Here is an 18833-nt window from a genome sequence, read left to right as displayed (position 1 = left end):
TTATTTGTTTGTCACTAGTTGTTGGATCGTGCGCCCCAAGATATAAAAATCAAGTTTGGAAAATGTTACGTAAATGACGAGTGCTTACAATTTCATGGTTATTGAAAAATGGACGAAAGATGCTAATACTGCCAGCCTAAAGTTGGAATTGCATGTAGTGAACAATGTGAAATACAAATACGTTACAATGTAGGTGCCAATTTGGAGGCACAATAGCAAGCCTAGAAACATGAGATTCTAAAATCCTCTATGTTCCTTAAAATAAATAAATAAAACCTAACCACAATACCCATATTACAATTACATTAACAAGTTTTTTGAAAGTTTGGTTGCAAAGTTATTTTTTTTGGGTGAGGGGTGGGGGTGGGGGGTTGAAAAATCACACACATAACCATGAAAGAAATGCTTGCAATGATTCCATATATATGCAGTTCGCAATGAGCATGTTGGAAAGGAATAAAGCACTCATTCCTCTACGTTGTCATCCTCCATGACCACTTGCTTCAAGCAACACCATTGCATTGCACATGGACAAAGAGTCAGTCCAACCTCCATCAAAACAGAACATGTCGGTGCGGAGAAGCTCCTTCACGACCTCAGAAGGTGATATGAGGCAAGTGTACTATACACAATAGGTTGATCATTTTGCACATTTAACGATACATGTATCTTTTTTTTTCCCTAGCACGTAAAAAAATGAAGTATTCTAATTATATATGTTAGATATTTAGACAAGGTAGTCCCATTTTGACAAGTTAGTGTGAATTCCATCTGCACAACCAACATTTGAAAATTAAGATGGATTTGGTTTGGTAATTACCTACATATTCAGCGGAATAACAAAAACAAACCTCAAAGTGTACTCCTTGCACCTTGTTTCGAACCATAAAGATTCATTAGAGGGGAATTCCACCCACCCACGGAGGATGCATCATTGTAACACCGGTTATGGGTTGCCTCTCTAAATAATGTATAGAAATACATGAGCAACATATAACAAATGCAGATTGCATCCCTCACGAGTCATGAGTTCAGTGTTGCGTACTCTGTAGTGAAAGAGGAAATTTTAAGAGCTTGCTCAAAACTATTGTAAAGTAGCATCAATAAGTAGACGATGAACAATTTTAATGAATGGAATCTCATAGTACTCAATCAACAACTGAGTGAAATGTATAAAAAAGCTCAAGTTGGACCAAGGCAATTCGAAGTTAATTGAAGTATTAGGACTATATTAAAGAACACTCAGCCTGCTTCATTTTTTGTGATCAGATACGCAACAAAAAAGAACACACATGTACAAGCAAACCCAATCCAGAAGCTTGCTCATATATAACTATTGAATAGGACTAAATCAATCAATTAATACAGTCATATCCTATCCTATCCTATCCTATCTCTAGAACATTTTTTAGCTCATACTATAATTGTTAATTATATGAAGCCCTTTACTAAACCTAAAAAAAAAACAATGAAATCAAGCGACACATTAGTCCATTTTAAGAGGATGTGAGAGTTAACATTATGAGCATAAGGATAATAATCTACAACCCGGACTTGAACAACGCTTCATCCCCCCTCTCCTAGAGAAGGAAGTAAACGTTAAGTATCAAAGTGCAGCCAAACAACATATTGAATTGAAAAAAGGTGTTTTCCTAAGCTCTGTGTGTGCACATCATTACACATGTCTAAACTCTAACAAATAACATAAAGCACCCCTCGTATAAGATGCAATAGAAAAGCTAAGTTATCGTGTTAACTATTCATCCAACTTACCTTAATCCTCTATTAAACTTGTTGATACCTACAACTACAACGTGCACATTACAAGATAAGAAGAACTATTTTTTCCCATATACTCTTTTATGCAAGAATGCATTTAGCATAGTAGGATGCTTTTCACCTTCCACTTTCAAAATGCTTATTTTATTTTCATCCTGACAGAACTTTCTAGCAGTCCAGTAGTCTACAATAAATCATCCATAAGTAGACTGCTAAAAGGCACAAATGTGTTATTTAGAAGGCTACCAACTCTACACATATGTAAACAACCCCTGTGCATTTCTATTATCCTTGAATTCTAAACTACTTACTCCCTCTATCCCGAAATACTCGCAACATTTTGACTGGACACGCTTGTCAATGCACAACTTTGACTATTAATATCTATAATTATATATTATAAAAACTTATAAAATATTAATATTTTGAAAATATATATTAAGATGAAGCCAACAATATATTATATGTTAACACTTATTTTCATATACTATAAATAAAATAGGGTCAAAGGAAATTATGTGAAATAGTGCAAAAAGTCAAACCGTTGCGAGTATTTGGGGACGAAGGGAGTATTAAAATAGATATTTATACCCATGGGGTGCCTAATAGGTACCTAAAACATGCCAGACAAATAAGATTATGTTATCCCCTCACCACCAACGACCATCAAACCTACTTTTCATTTTAATAGGAGCTTAACCTGATTTAAAGAGTGATAGGATACATAGTCCTCGTCAGTCTGAAGTGCCAATGGAGGATATTTTGTTGTAACCAGAATGTATTTGGCCTTGAAAATAAATTCATCACCTTGTAACATTTAAGTGATACAATAACTCAACAAGGTCTAGACATATATATATATATATATATATATATATATATATATATATATATATATATATATATATATATATATATATATATATATATATAAATATATATATAATGAAGTAATTCTCTCATTGGTAAGGAGGTAAGTTCAACTACAATACTATAGAATCGTAATATACACTCGGGTTAACTCAATTGCAGTAATATTCCTATAACTTTCTATAATTGTCTACATCCAACATATTGCTTAATTTCCCTAGGACTTGCTACTTCCCAAACCTTAACAAGCAGAGGTCTGCTTCCTGTTTCCCGGGTCTGACCTCCACACCCATGCCACTACCCACTATCCAGACCCTATAAGTCTATAACTGTCTCCAAAAAATACACATCCATTTATGCAAGAAATATATATTGTTGAACCAACATACACCATTTAATAGAAAGGCTAACAAGCGGCACCATTACACATGACCAATCATGATAATATTAACGAAAAGTTCTTCCATTCGGTTGAGATTATATAACCCAAGGAGCTTGCTCTACCATTTTAAATATTTTTTTCCATTATACTACAACAAATAAAGAATGAAGATATATGTTTTATCGCAGGTAAATTGTATAAACTAACATCATATCTTCACCATGGATCAATCTGTCAAGAAATTACCTTCATTGTAAAGCTTAAAGGGGTTATGGACACAAGTTCAAAATTGTATGTGATATTCTAGTTCGGATCTCCGCACAAATGCAGACATCCAGTGAATCAATAGACCTGATATAACAAAATACAAACCTAGGGATTAAAATCGGAGCAGGATTAATGTCTTTTGAGAGAGAAAAATGTGGTTGTATTTCCTAAATGTAGATGGGTCATGAGTTAACGTACGTAAGGATACAAATCTAGTATAGCTTGGTCTAGTGATCAAAGCGACATTATTCTATAGGCCACAATAGCTAACCTGAAGGTCCAGACACATTCTTCCTTTCAATACTTTTCCAGCAATGAAGTGCCTACAATGTTGTATCCCTGACTGGTTTCACCTGTATTATAAGAGAATATATTAGTAAATTAGTTAACTTTCTTTCTGATGTAGGATAATTATTAATAAGAATATAAGAGCTATTGACATTGACCTTATCAAAGCAGCATGACTCAAGTGTCCGAGTGAAAGAAGCCTTGAAAGGTACCAAGAAGGCCCTCCACTTGAAGCAATCTCGATCTCCCAGCGCTAATGACGAGCCTTACGAGTTGTCCAATCAATATCCTTTAGAGCTTCTTGGATGCTGCAAATGTAATTCATAAAGAACTATGTGATAGAGCACCTCCGAGAGCATCAAGGACATGCATGTAACAACAGGGGGACAATGACCTCTTTAATAAAATTTTAATGATAGATTTATATTATTGCAAGTGAACAATGTAATGAAATGAAAAAATTATTTGCAAGTGAACAATGTAATGAAAAAATTATTTTCAGCTTTTTCATTGATATAGAAAATAGGTGTAGCATATAAATGAGTTCCACTGTACTACACTTCTAAATGTATTCATATGAACAAGAGGTTGAACTTCTTCCATACTATGGCAAGTGACCAGCAACTGGTATTTCCTACCCAATTGATGGAAAAAGAAACTTATAACAGACAAAGCATATTTGTCAGATGCCTTATATTTGGGACAGAGACAAACCCCGAGATGAACGCGATGGAATTTAAACCACTCTTCCCCTTCTGATTCTCAAATTCGTTCCTAGTTTGTCTTTCTTATCGTTTTGATAGTGTGGGGGTGGAAGATTAGGGTATTGTAAGTATATTTTTCTGTAAACTTCCCTTTTATGGTACTCTCTTAAACTATATGTTTATTGACCATTTTATAAGTGCAAATTCATCACAATGTTCCATCAACTCTGCAAATGTTTGTTCAAAGAAGTTTATAACGACGTCAACATGTCAGTCAAATAGGGGGATATTACCAATTGACTTCCTTAAAGAAAACAATCTATGTTAATAAAGATGACAGAGTACAATTAGAATCTTGGAGCTACCTTCTTCCCGATATGACCCCTACGCCATACAGAATCGTAGATAATACTCCAAGTACAGCACCTGAACTATGAATTGAACAACTGCAGAAGTTAATTAACTTCTCTCGTATTGACATAATATGCAAAAAAAGGATGCAAGCAGCATGATTAGAGACAATATTGCAGAAGAAACACATGAGAAAATTAAGTTCATAAAGAATGCTATCAAGTATACAATGAAACTTTATCATGACAGGGGATTTTATACTAATTTCAATCATTAGGAAATACAAAGCTAACAATAAGAGAACATACCGAAGAAGGCCACTGCTTTGACCCCTTTGACGCCTTTTTCCCAAAGGATGAAATATAAAGCTGTTAGGGCTCCATTTATCAACGAAGCAATAATCTGGAAGAAATAGGAGAAATGAAGAATCATGGGCATTAAATAACTTAAATTAAATGATAATACAAAGCAAAGGTTATATGTTTGTTTCCATGTAAAAGAAAATCCTTGATGAAACCAATTTCCCTGGCACTGCTATGGAAGCATTGTTGTATATACGTCTCCTATCTCACACCCTAAAAACTCAAATTTAGCTATGAATAACCAACAACTACAATGAACTTTCTAATAACCTGAAAACACGAAGGAGTCGCCGCATTTCAGATTATTCAGTAGCTAAGCACGTTAACAACATATTCAATCAAATATTACCCAATAATATATGCAGGAAAACACACTTTAATACAGAAAGCCTAAACTTTTAAAGGAATTTACATCTACTTAATACAGCAAACATGATTCATGACAAAAATAGCCGCATATGATTAACAAGATTGACAAGAGTAATGATATTCAGTAAATCAATTTACCCAGAAAGAAAAAACAGCAGAATGGGCGATCTAAAAACAAATTCAAATACATCAATTTAGTGTCTTGATTGAGAGTTTGCAATTATAATATTTTTTTGGAAACTTTCCTAGATTTCTACTTCAACCAACAACCAACTCAAAAAAGGGTCAACAAACACAATTTCTATAACCTTTGATTCAACTAATTCCCACCAAGATATCGACTTAAATATCAAAAAATCACATACCTAAATAGAAACCAATATTCAATTTTTAACTGTGATTAACAACTACTCTTTAACCTAATATTTGTAAATTTACAAGCAAAATTAAAGGGCACATAGCTAATCTTCAACAAATCCAAGAAATAAGTAAAATCAATTACATTAATTTAACAAAACATACTGATAATTTTGCGCAGGAGATTGGTGGTTGTCGATGCGGCGGAGTAACAATCAAGCAAATTCATGCCTTAAATATTCATCTTTAGAATCTGCAACAATTCATGCCTTAAATATCAATCTTTATAATCTAACCTTTCGAGTTCCAACCGAACATGTAAGCAATCACAAACAAGGGTTTCAGCAAAAAAAAAAAAAATCTCTCCTCACCCTAACCTACTTTCCGCCATTAAATCCCAATTGAACTACGAACACTAAACCAAATAAAAGAGTAAAAGAAAAAGAAAGAGAGAATACCTTCGAGAGTTTCAGATCTATGAATCGATGTATCGTTCCTTTATTATCATTAAACTCTTCAATCTCTTTCATTCCCGATCTCCAAAGTTTAGAGATCTGGTCAGAAATGGAAGAGAAAGACGAGAGGATAAACAATCAGCATGAAGGGAAGAAGGGAGATCAAAAATGGGGAGAAAGAACGGAGGAAGGTGATGAATGATGAATGATGAGTGATGAATGACAGAGACCCAGAAAGGAAAAACGGGAGGAGAGAAAAAAAGAAAGGATAATGTTCCCCGCCAAACAATCACAAAAAGAGAAATGAAAAAGAAAGAAAAGGAGAAAGAGGAAAAAAGAAACAAGTGTACCAAGATGGCCTAAGGTTAAAATATTTCGGGCACTATTCTTAAGGAAAATGACAAAAACATATAAGAAGGAAATTGGGGGCATATTCGACAATTCACTATTGTGTGAATAGTAAATGAAGTTTGTGGATGAGTGATGAATGGCAGAGACCCAGAAAGGAAAAACGGGAGGAGAGAAAAAAAGAAAGGATAATGTTCCCCGCCAAACAATCAGAAAAAAGAGAAATGAAAAAGAAAGAAAAGGAGAAAGAGGAAAAAAAAAGAAACAAGTGTACCAAGATGGCCTAAGGTTAAAATAGTCCGGGCACTATTCTTAAGGAAAATGACAAAAAAAAAATATAAGAAGGAAATTGGGGGCATATTCGACAATTCACTATTGTGTGAATAGTAAATGAAGTTTGTGGCTTTATAAGGTTAAGATTTAGGCAAAAGAATAATGATATACAGTAGAATTTCTTTTTTTAGCCATACATTGGTATGCATTCTGATAGAAAGAGACTTTGTGACTGAGTCTTTGTCACGGACTGCATTGAGTGAATCGCAGCGCAACGCGGTGATAATTCACCTCTCCGTACATTTATCTTCTAACTGTATAATTTTGTTTTCATTTTATCATCTCACTATTCACGTTTTCCTTCCGAAATATAATCACGGGTATGATTAAAAATAGAAATTTATCGGACAAGGGTAATGAGTAGTCCGATAACATGAGAAAATAATAAAAGTTATGATAAGGGAAAGTAAGTTGAGTGAATGATATGATAGTGACCATAAAATGGAGTTTGGTGTGGCTATCATATTTCTTGATTCAGGGCACGAAAAGCCGAGATTTTTGGTGGAAATGAAGGGCTCTATGTCCCGAACAGGCTGGCCAAATTTTAGCAAATACGGACCACGTTTGACCATTGATCGGAGGTGTTTCGTGGGACTGCCCCTCAAAAAACGAGAATGAAGAACAAGTGTATAATCACTCTTTTCTTCATTTTAACTAACTAAATTATGTTACCCCTCTAATATCTACACATGGGAGAAAAAAAAGTCGGTAAAATAATGCCAAGTAAAGATCACTTTGGCTTATACCTAATCAGTTATCTGTACAATCAATAACGTAGACTGTATAAATTTGAAATTAGATTGTACAAGTCTAAGATATACGAAGTATGTAACAAGATGAAAGGTGGTCATGCCTAACGTTGGGTAACGGGCTATAATTTCCCTAGGAGGTAAAATTGTCAACATCTACTATTTTCTTACGCACCGAGGCCAAAATAGGTAGTACCACTTACGAAAAAATAAGTATTCTTATATTTTCAAGAATAAGTCTCGAAACTTTCAAGTAGGCTACCACTAAAGTACTTAAAGTAATAAGTTTTCCCACATAAAAGGTGATCCATGGACCGGGCTCATAAATATTTGGACAATTATCTCATAAGACCAATGAGATATATACGTTATATTAGTGAGTGGGTCATTGGCTATATGAAAAACAAAAAGGTCACACTAGAAAACACCACTTATTTCCGTAGCCCCACTGTATGAATAAGGACGTAAGGTTATGTCCCAACAAACTAACACACGACAAGACTCAATGCGGAGTAGTAAATGTAATCACCCGTCTTTAAGGCTCATGTGACTACGTGATTATAAAATCCGCACAGGTAAATAAGTACCGCATAATTAATTATTTAAATTTATATAAGACTTAGGAAAGTACTAACCCGTATTTGTACATATAAGTACAAACGCAAATAATTAAAGGAAAAGTTCCAAAATCTAATGTTATATGTGACATTACGCAACGCTAAAATATTTTTTTATGTTACTAATAATATCGTTTTTTAAGAAAAAATTATCAATTTCATTATAAATAAATTAACGGTTTCACTAGGGTCTTTTCATTAAGTTTTACTCTTTTAGAAACATTGATAAATATTTATGTCGGAAATTTTATTTCATCAGTTTAACTCTAATTCGGTATAATTTATCAAAACAAACAAATAAAACGAAAATAGTAAAATAAATAGTAACATAATCTTTTTTGAAATCTTGTATTAAATTTATGTCACGATTACAAAATATTTATATTTATTTCAAAATCTTTTATAATTAATTTTATTTTCAAAAATTATTATAAAATTATATTTTTTTCTATAAATAGCAACAAAAATTTAACTTCAAAACACAACATTTTCAAAAAACAAGCAAATTTCTGAAAATCCTTTCTAAAAGAGTTTAAAAAAAGTTACTAGAGTTTTCATAAAAAATAAAATAAAAAAAAGGTTCTTATAAAAAAAAAGTAGCTTAATTATCTTAAGTATTTTATGTAATTTGTGAGAATTTTCCTTTCACCAAAAAACACAAAAAAAAACCAAAAAAAAAAAAAAGTAATTAAGAAATATTTATCTTACAAAAAAGATCAGTATTGTTAAAGTAAAAAAAAGGGTTATATTAATCATTTCATCAAAGGTTAAAATAGCTACTTCCGGATCAAGGTACATTTTCTCAATCCTTAATCTAATTTATTTTGATTATTATTGTGGACTAACATATTTGTTTCCATGTGACATTACGAAAAGGATTTATCAAGATATTAGGTGCTAACTTACCCTAAATCTATGATAACCTTTTATTAGCAACTGATCCTATTGGTGAAGTTTTTAGGGCCGGTGAGATTTGAGATTTATGTGTTAAATATTATTTTCACTTACGGAGTATATTGTTTGGATGATTAAATTTTAGTTCAAATTATTTTATCAAAAAATATGAATGATATTGTGCATAAAATTGATTAATAAGATAATGACAATAATAATTTTCTTTTATTAAACACACTTTACATAACATCACAAAGACAATAATTTAAGTCTAAGTTTGCAAAAAGAATCAAGTCGAAATCATTTCCCTATCAAAAGTTATGTACTTTTTAGCTAAAAACAATTAAAAGACAAAAACGATATGCATGATTTCAGAAAACGTAATTTTCAGTCAAAGACTCTTAAATATGAAATAAAGTACATAAGAAGATCTTTCCAACCATATATGACTTATAATTTTCGGAGACTTCTAGAATAAACGACGAATATTTTCGTGTTAACTATCTAAATAAGATCAATTACTTAAATCACTAAAATAAATTAACTTAAGCTAAGATTTATAAATAAAAAAAAATTGTTGAAACACCACTGAAAGTAAATAATTTTGTCTTCCTAGTGGTATAAAATTTACCTTAGTTAAACTTCTTTTTTTATGTAAAATTTTCTTAACTAAAAGTTAATTATTACTAATTAAGAAAAATCTAAATTTTCCTCTTTTTTAAATCCGAAAATTATAAAATATTAAAATGAAACAGAGGATATAATGTCTTATAAAAGTCTATTGCACCCTCATAAAAGTTTTCTATAAAACTTTAAGTTAATAAAAAAATAACTCACATAATAACAATCAATATTTTTCGATAATGTCAAAACAAACATAAAATTGTCAATGGTGTCATAATCAACTTTCATAATTCTAAAAATCACCAAAATCTTCAGGAACCAATTAAAGTCAATAAAAGTGTTTTAATATCAGTATTTATAATTTAATCCAAATAATCTAAATAAATCAAGAAATTAGCTCGAAGCCTTTAAAATCCTCTTGAGAATAAATATAATCATCGTTATCCCACTAATAAATAGCTACCAATTTTCTTTTAACAAGTAAGGGCAATTCCCACCCAATGTTACTTTCCTAAAATTAATTTAGGTAAAGTTTAGGTGCAATGGTAAATTTTCCCTAAATTGAGTATTCACTCTTAATATATTATTAAACTTTAAACTAACGAACCTTTTGATAGACATCTCCTAATAATAAAAAATAACAGAGATGACTTCAGAAACAAGTGAAGAAACGTTAAAACTTTTAAATCTTGTAAGAGTTTATAGATAACAGAGATGACTTCAGAAAAAGTAAAGAAAGTTTTTTTAAATCTTTAATTTGTGTAACAATTAGCAAAATTGTTATAAAACAACTTTACTCAATCCCATAATAATAAATATGCAATTAATCAGTTTTGTGCACAACATCAAGTTTATTTTTGCCGAATTTAATCTTGTCAATGTATGGAGTGTGAAACATCTTGCTTGCTTGATCAATTAAGTCATAATGAATTTTAACGCATGATAATGGCCTTATTTCAAATTTGAAGCGTTAGGTTGACTCATCAATCATATAAGGCATTGAAGTAATCCATCTCCATCAAAAACCCTTATTCACTATAAAATTTCGGTGGATTAAATCATAATCAGATACGATTGAATAGTCAATTGTCCCTTTTATTTGGCGATGAGGCCTAGACGGATGTCTTACTTTGTTTGGTCAATTCCATTAGCCCAAACACAAAACCAAAAAGAATGCCTCAATTACCCTCATGATGGGAATTTTCTCAAAATAAAATTATCAAAGAGACTCCCTAATAATTTACTACAAAAAACCATGTTGATCCGTTCAAGCCGCCAATCAGGGCGCACATTCTCGTTGAAACCGTCTTATTCAGAAGACCTTTATGGTAATCACTAATCGGTGTGATTTCCTCAACCCTAAGTGGATCATTTTGATTCTTAAAGTGAATTGATCAGGGACTACAAAAATCTTATCCCAAGCAAAATAAAACCCAATATCATTACCCCTCGAACCCAAGTGGAATTGGCCATTTAAAGTGAGACATTCGTCCGAACTACGATGGTTTTGATCCGAGAGTGGATTCAAATCCCATGATGATCGGTACGTAGTGCAACTTCAATGATCAAACCTATCATGCGTTAATAATCTTGTCTTGGCTTAGTAAAACTTTTTTTTTTGTATGATTGCATGTGTATGACAACGTGAATCCTATGTGTTTTTTTTTATCTAACTTCCCAAATAGCCATATATCAAATCAACTAGATATTAAGTCAGTGTAAGAGCCTATTCTTTAGAATAGAAGAGAAGACGAGTTCCAGACGTTCGATTCTCTTAACCTAGACCCCGAACCCGAATTTTTGATTTCAAAAGACCAGTTTTCAAAGAAGAAAAAAGCCTTTGTTTTATGGAGTTATTAATCAATTTTGAATTTGTTTTCTTTGAACATTTTTCCTAAATGGTTTGACAAAATCCGTTCCCTGTTCGGATAAAAATAGGGTGGCGACTCTAAACCTTTTATAAACAGTCTGAACAGACTCTCATGAAGGATTCTCAAGGTAAATAATAGTCGGTCGAGAATCAGGTCCTACAGTCTGGCGACTCCACTGGGGAGATTTTTTTTATTATGAGTGGTCTACACCTAAAATGACTTATATCTAGAAATCATTATGGCTACCCCTGTTATTTATTTTTTCTGTATAACATGTTTATGTGAATTTATGTGTATATGAGAATGCTTATGTGAAAATGGTCCGCACACACACAATTTTTTTTTTATCATCCATTTTCTATATTAGGCCGATACCTCTGCCTACTGGCATGGTCGGATTTAGATAACAAATTAATGAATTAAGGACGTAAACCTGCCTCTGTGCGCTACTGCAAACGGTTGAGTAGGAGCGTCCACCCCCGGTGTTCACAATGGAAGTGATACGGGGCCACTTGAATAATATTTCCCTTAAATTGAAATTACCCCGTCATTATCGTCTAGGACACATGGACCGAACGCATGCTTGATCCTAACAATGTTTCATACTCTTCATTCATGATAAGTAAAACTCTTGCATATTTTTTGTTTTTTTTTTTAAAAAAAAAACAATTTCAAAATTTTTATCTCAAATATTACCCTTTCCAATTGTTTTACCAAGAAATTTTTACAATAAAATAATTTCTCTTGGATTTAACAAAAATTAATTATTTTTTTTTTAAAAAAAAGAAATCCTACAAAATACTTAAAAAAAAACCCGAGATTCTACACATATAAAATAAATAATTCGATTAACAAATGACAAATTAATGTTTTAATAAGATCAAAATTCTACAAAACCGAAATTTCAACCAATCCATAGAAGAACGAATTACCAATAAATTAACGCTAACCCAAAAGCTTATAAAATTTATACATAACTTTTCTTAGGGAAGTTCATTAATTACCTGCCAAAATGACACGAGTCTTTTCTAAAAAAAATGGATTAGTATCCTTTGCCTCTTGCCATCCTTCTTTTAATTGGTATCTCATTTAATTATCTCATTTTCTTTCTTTTTATAAGGTACTGCAACATGAGCGGATTTCTATCATGTGTTGGTAACCTACCAAGCCCCAAGGGGAAGCACGTTGAAGTTTCATTGTGGGAACTAGTTATGAATTCACAGACTTATCGACAGGCTCTCGCTTCATACCTAAGCCGAACAATTGTTGACCCTTATATTTCCCTGAAAGAATTAACAACCTTATTTAAGATTGACACCAAGATAATGAAGAGGGAACTCATTGAAGAGGGCTTCATAAAAGACACAATGTTTCACACTATGATCTGCAACAACAAGAAGAAGGATAATGTTTTGATTGATGAAGACACCAAGGTTAACATCTGTCCATATCAAGCCTTCATTAAACTTGGGTATTCCGACAGAGATTGGGAACGTCTCACACCTGATGATCTTAAAGGATATGATATGCCCAAGTATCGTCCTTTGGGATTAATATGTATTTCTGTCAGTTATGAAGGAATGTATGTACCCATGGATTTCATAGTGGTAAAAACACCTGTTCAGTATTATGATATTATCTTGGGGCAACCATGGATTTGTATTGTTCATGCTATCTTGAGTAGGGCTGTGCAAAAAATCCGGAAAACCGAAACCGAACCCGAAAACCGAAAAAACCGAACCGAAAAAGCGGGTAACCGAACCGAAATAATAGGGTTAGGGTTGGATTTTTTTTATTTAAAAAAACCCCGAACCGAACATGCGGGTAACCGACCCGAAAAGCGGGTAACCGAACCGACCGAAATTATAAAATTTAATTTAAAATAAATAAATAAATATACTTTTATCCATTTATTCAAATCAAATTTGTTTACAGTATTGAAATTTTTTGATTTCCCCCCTCAATATTCCCCCTCAATTTTCACATACTACATTACTACTCCAGCCCAATAGGCCCAACCGATTCCAATACTCCAATTACAAAGTAAAATTAGGGTTTTACACTTTCAGTTTTCACTTTTCACATTCAACCTTTCAACTTCCTGTCTTCCTCAAAACAAAGAGAGAGAAACAAAGAGAAACAGAGACCTTAAGAACTGAGTAAGCGTCGTTTTGTTCTGGCGTTATCCACCTTCAGTGATTTCATCCATCTTGTTTGGTAAGTTATTTGATTGTTTGAATTTTGTTTCATTTTTACTTATATCTCAATTGTTTCTGAGTTTTATGGATTTTAAGATAGAAATATTGTAGACTATCAAACGAGATGAATCACGAGCAAAAGATTAGAGGCATGAGTTTACAAAAGTATATTAAAATTGGTATAATATTCAACAGGGAAGCCTAAGAACAATTCCTCAAAAATAATAGAAATTCTATGAACAATGAACTTAATTACTAATTACTAATTATGAGCTTAATTAATTGGAGAATCAACGTGCCATTTACTCCTTGAAATATGGTTATTTATGCATCATCTTTGGGAGTTTCATGGTCTACATCAGCTTTGAATTCTCTCCTAATCCTTTTGACGTTTTCAATTTTCATTAAGCAGGCACTGTATTTTTACTCTATTCTTTCAATTTTTTCTCTTAATGTTATTATGCAATTTAATTAATAAAGTAATTATGTTGTTTGTTTCATATTTGGTAGAGGCATCTCTCCTCAATGAAATTGAAATCTTGAACATGTATGATGAGTAATGGCCGAAGATCGTTGCCCGTTTGCTGCTGAAGTTATCAGTTTGTTGATGTTGTAGCTATTTTAGTTGATGTTTTATTTAATGTTTTAGTTAATGTATTATTGTTGGATAATATTTTCCTTTTGGATGTTTGGATATTGATTATAAGTATTCTAAACTATTGTTAGATCAGTTGGTATGGTACGTTGCTCATGTGAATATCTGATATTCTGATGCAGTGATGTATATAAATCAGAGATTTAAAAACATATTTACACAGATGGTTGTTTTCCTTCAACTAAATATGATTACAGTATTCAATATGTACAAATTAATGTGAACTATTACCCGATCGAACCGACCGGAAAAAACCCGATACCCGAAAAAGCGGGTACCAATAGTTGTGGATACGGTTTAGGGTCGGCATTCTTGCAACCCGAAACTAACGGATACCCGAAATAAATTACTAGCGGGTAACCAAACCCGCATTTGCACACCCCTAATCTTGAGGGCACAACCACCAAAAGAAACCTCAACCTCTCAAAAACCTGTTGAACCAAAAGAATCAACCTCAAGATCCAAAGCACCTGAAAATACAGAAATATATCCCGATGTATCAACTATTGAACGGCGTAGAACTCTCTACCGCATGAATTTTCAATCTTTTCCATCACAAAATCAGCCGAGAAAGTTATGTAATATGTCAGTGGATCATGACCAGTCGATGCACATTGCTGACATGTTATACCCCAATCTGATACCATTTGATCTCACAACTCGAAGACATAGACATGTTAAGCCATTTGAAGATACATCAAGCCTTACATTTTCAAATATCGATTTACCTCCAAATTCTCACCATAATGAAGAATTGCACATCACATTCAGACATGGAAAAAAGTATATTGATCGCATACTGGTGGACAACGGATCTGCTGTCAATCTTTGTTCACAAGAATATTTGTATAAATTGGGATACAATAATCTACACTTGTCCCACTGCTCTATTTTTTGTAGGGGTTTTGATCAAACTTTGAGAAAAATCGTAGGATCAGCCACACTCCCTTTGATGCATGAGAACGTTCCATTGAAAATTGAATTCATGGTAATAGATTGCCATCTCTCACATAACTTAATCTTGGGAAGACCGTGGCTACATGAGAACAAAGCCGTTGCATCCACTCTGCACCAAAAGTTCAAGCTGATGGCATCTTAGGGCATAGTTACAATTTTTAGGGATTATAAAAAAGAAGTTTATGGTGACATTTCACCTCGAAATGATCATTGGATAAACTCTATAACAGTGGAAGAGGGTATCATGAGACCACGACGTCTAAGATTTGTTGAAAAGACAATTCATTTTCCAGTCCCTGAATACCAGCGTGACCGACCAGACTGGATGTCAAACAAACAAAAGGCGAATGACATTAGGAAGAGATTCAGTTGGATTTATGATAACATACCACCTGTTGCTTGTGAGGGGCCTGAAACCTCGGCCAATATAGTCGCTTCCTTACAAGAGATTATGGAACCCTATATTTTCCTTCACAGAATTGACTGGATAACTGAAACTTCTTGCGCACGGGTATGCAAGGCATGGGCATCCTGGATCTCGGATAAAGAAGATAATCCATTGTATGTGCAAAAGAGAAAAGAAGCATGGGAAAAACGACTTTTAACCGGTGAAGTCACGGTATGGCAAGTTGAAAAATGACGAGTTGCTGTTATGCAGACAAAGGAACATCATCACCACTAGTAGTATATTTTAATTGTTTTCTTTTGCTTTTTTTAAAGAGCTATGTGCGACTTGATCCCCTGAAAAAAAAATGTTATGTTGTTTCTTAAGTTTCCTCTATAAAAAAAAAGGTTTAATTTTTTAAAGTTTCATGTAAAATTTTAAATTAAAAAAGGGGTACGTAGGAAGCTCATAATGAGTGCAGTTGCCAAAAAAATTTATGAATATATGTATATAAATGTTTTGTTTGATGGAACTACGTTGGGCCTGATTCCCTAAAACACAACACAATACACTTGCACTCTTATTCACGGGGATACGTAGGCAGCCGTCAAGGCACGACCCTTTGAATTTAATTGTTTGTTTTTATCCTTTCAGAATAAAGAACTGATAACACTGTCTAGTTGCGATAATCCATCAATATTTTTTTGGTGACTCGGGCTTTTTTTTTTATTCTACTTTTTTGTTTTAGTATATATGTTCTTTTTATCCTAGGCAGGAAACATAAAGGATATTAAGTCATGAAAAACTCATCTCGGAACTACTTTGGCAGGTAGTTAATAATAAACTAAAACAAAATCTTATTACTAATACAAACTAACAATAAACGCGTAAAATAGCAAGTTTATTCAATAATTACGGGAGGGTGTCGAACTCTTGAGATTGTCCCCACAAGAACCCTTCACAAACATCAGTAAATAACCGAATCCCTCGTAGTTGATCAGCCGAAAAATGGCGAATGTTAACCTCCCATTTACGAGAATGCATCAATTGAAGTATGTCACACATGTTTCTTTCCACCTCCATTGTAAAAAAACTCAAGCCCATCCATATAGGAAATAAAACATTGGATGTCTAGCAAAATCTCTAATTGTGTCACTTCTAGTTCTCGAGCCTTTTGGATCCCCTTCTTCAATAAAGATAGGTAAAAGGAGGCAGGACACACCTCTGAAACCTTTGTAGCATAAGCTACCCTCCATGTTTGCTCTGGATAGCGCAGCACAAACCCTCCCCTATATCCATGTAAGCCATCAAGAGTAACGGAAAGCGGAAGCAAGTGAGGTGTTGATTTCAACCAAAGCGTAGTTGATGACACATTAATAAGCCTATCTACCAATATGAAGAGACTTCTTTGACCTATAGTCCATAATGTCTCTGGAATTTGAACGAGAGAAAATCTTCTGTTTAGGGAAGACATTTTTTCCAGGAATATTACCTTAGAAGAATTATAAGCCAAAGGGCCACCCATGATCATCGTCAATTGGTCGAGAGAAATAAAATCTTTTAAACTTAACCAGGGGAAATTTAGTGAGCTATTGAAAGGACCTTCCCCTTTCTTCGTTGGTGTTATTCTGACTCTTGGTGGGGAGCTATAAGCCGATATGGTAATAGACTCTCCAGCTATTTGGGATACGGCAAAAAAGCATCTGTCACTCCATAAGAAGAGCATAGGCGGGATAGAACCTACCTTTGGAAGAGTACAAGACATCTTGATACTTAAGCCTTTAGCCATCTCCTCTCCAATTGACGGGTCAAAAAGAACTAGCACAAAACAAGATGGAATGTAAAATTTTAATAGTGTTATAAAATGACCGATAATTTGGCTTGAAGACTGGCCCCTAACATCCCAAAACAACAGCCTAATTAATTGAGTTATGCTACAACAGGTTAAAAGGGAAACATGTAGAAGAATTAGGACTTTCTACAACCTCTTCATAAAAGGGAGGTGTGAACGGATTTATAACAGCTGAAATAGGATAAAACAAACTACAAGGAAAAGATAGGCAAAGAGACATGGCTGACACCATAACATCCGCCACAAACAAAAACAAGGACTCTGAAGGAGCACGCATTTGAAAAAGTTTAGATAAACTCCTTACCAACACTGGTTTTGCCAGTGGATATGAAAAAATGTTTGAGGGAAGAGCTTGGTCTAAGGAGGAGAGAAGTTGTGCAGAAGAAGGTGGTGGAGTTGAGTTTAGATCCATTACAAGGATAAGTGGAGAAATTTGTTTACAAATAGAAAAAAACAATGCACATAAAATCTAATTTCTTGTTTTACGTTTATATAAACCAATAGCGTGTCGCAGAACCCAAGGCATGTTACCACTATTCAAAATTGGTTTCATAAACTATTCAAAAGATCTCAAAACGGCAAATTCGTAAAAATTCCGAAGCAAGCTTCAAAACTCAACCATAAATTAATATCCTCACCAACAAGAAAAATCTCGAATCAGAGTAATCGTAAAATTGAGCAAATAATGAATTCTCCTATAAAATCACTGTCCCATGTTACGTATTTTCACTAACAAGATATCGTGCTTCAACAGGTAAGTCAAAATGATGACAATTTTCGGAGCTGGAATTCTAAGTAGGAGTGCCCCACCCAAGATAGAAAAGGGAAAGAGAGGACGTTGGAGATCTATCACAGAAATATGCTCACAGCCGGAGGTATCTATCAGCACGATCTATCATCAATTGAAATCACACGGGTTTTTGAGACCTAAGCAACGCGATTATTGTCTACCTCCTCCCGGGACAAGCATGGGAAAATACTGCAATTTTTGTCACATCTATGGGCACGATGTGGACGAATGTATTGATCTTCGATATGCCATTCAGGACTTAATCGATGAAGGAGAAATTCCACCCCCAAGTCTTGGGTGACAACTTCTTTGACTTTCACCGATAACGATCTTCCCTCAAATCCTGATCCCACTAAAGCTTTGAAAATCACATTAG

At 33.5% G+C, this 18833-nt stretch overlaps 1 long non-coding RNA gene across 3 annotated transcripts; it reads right to left on the bottom strand.

The window, feature by feature from the left end:
* Positions 1–323: 323 nt before the first annotated feature.
* On the bottom strand, positions 324–6796 carry LOC130464076 (uncharacterized). 3 transcript variants are annotated; one of them, XR_008924371.1, is made up of 9 exons: positions 6188–6796; positions 5895–5982; positions 4950–5043; positions 4656–4721; positions 3745–3894; positions 3570–3651; positions 3278–3382; positions 852–1046; positions 324–771 (listed from the first exon to the last, which is right to left on the bottom strand). It is a non-coding gene; the product is annotated as an uncharacterized lncRNA (long non-coding RNA). The 3 variants fall into 3 exon arrangements; XR_008924370.1 differs by having other exon boundaries at positions 324–1046; XR_008924372.1 differs by lacking the exon at positions 4656–4721 and having other exon boundaries at positions 324–1046.
* Between the last annotated feature and the right edge of the window lie 12037 nt (positions 6797–18833).

The sequence above is a fragment of the Spinacia oleracea genome, chromosome 6 (assembly GCF_020520425.1).
Source record: "Spinacia oleracea cultivar Varoflay chromosome 6, BTI_SOV_V1, whole genome shotgun sequence".
NCBI lineage: Eukaryota > Viridiplantae > Streptophyta > Magnoliopsida > Caryophyllales > Amaranthaceae > Spinacia > Spinacia oleracea.
The sequence above is the reverse complement of the archived record's forward strand: the minus strand, read 5'-3'. Positions and strand labels throughout refer to the sequence as shown.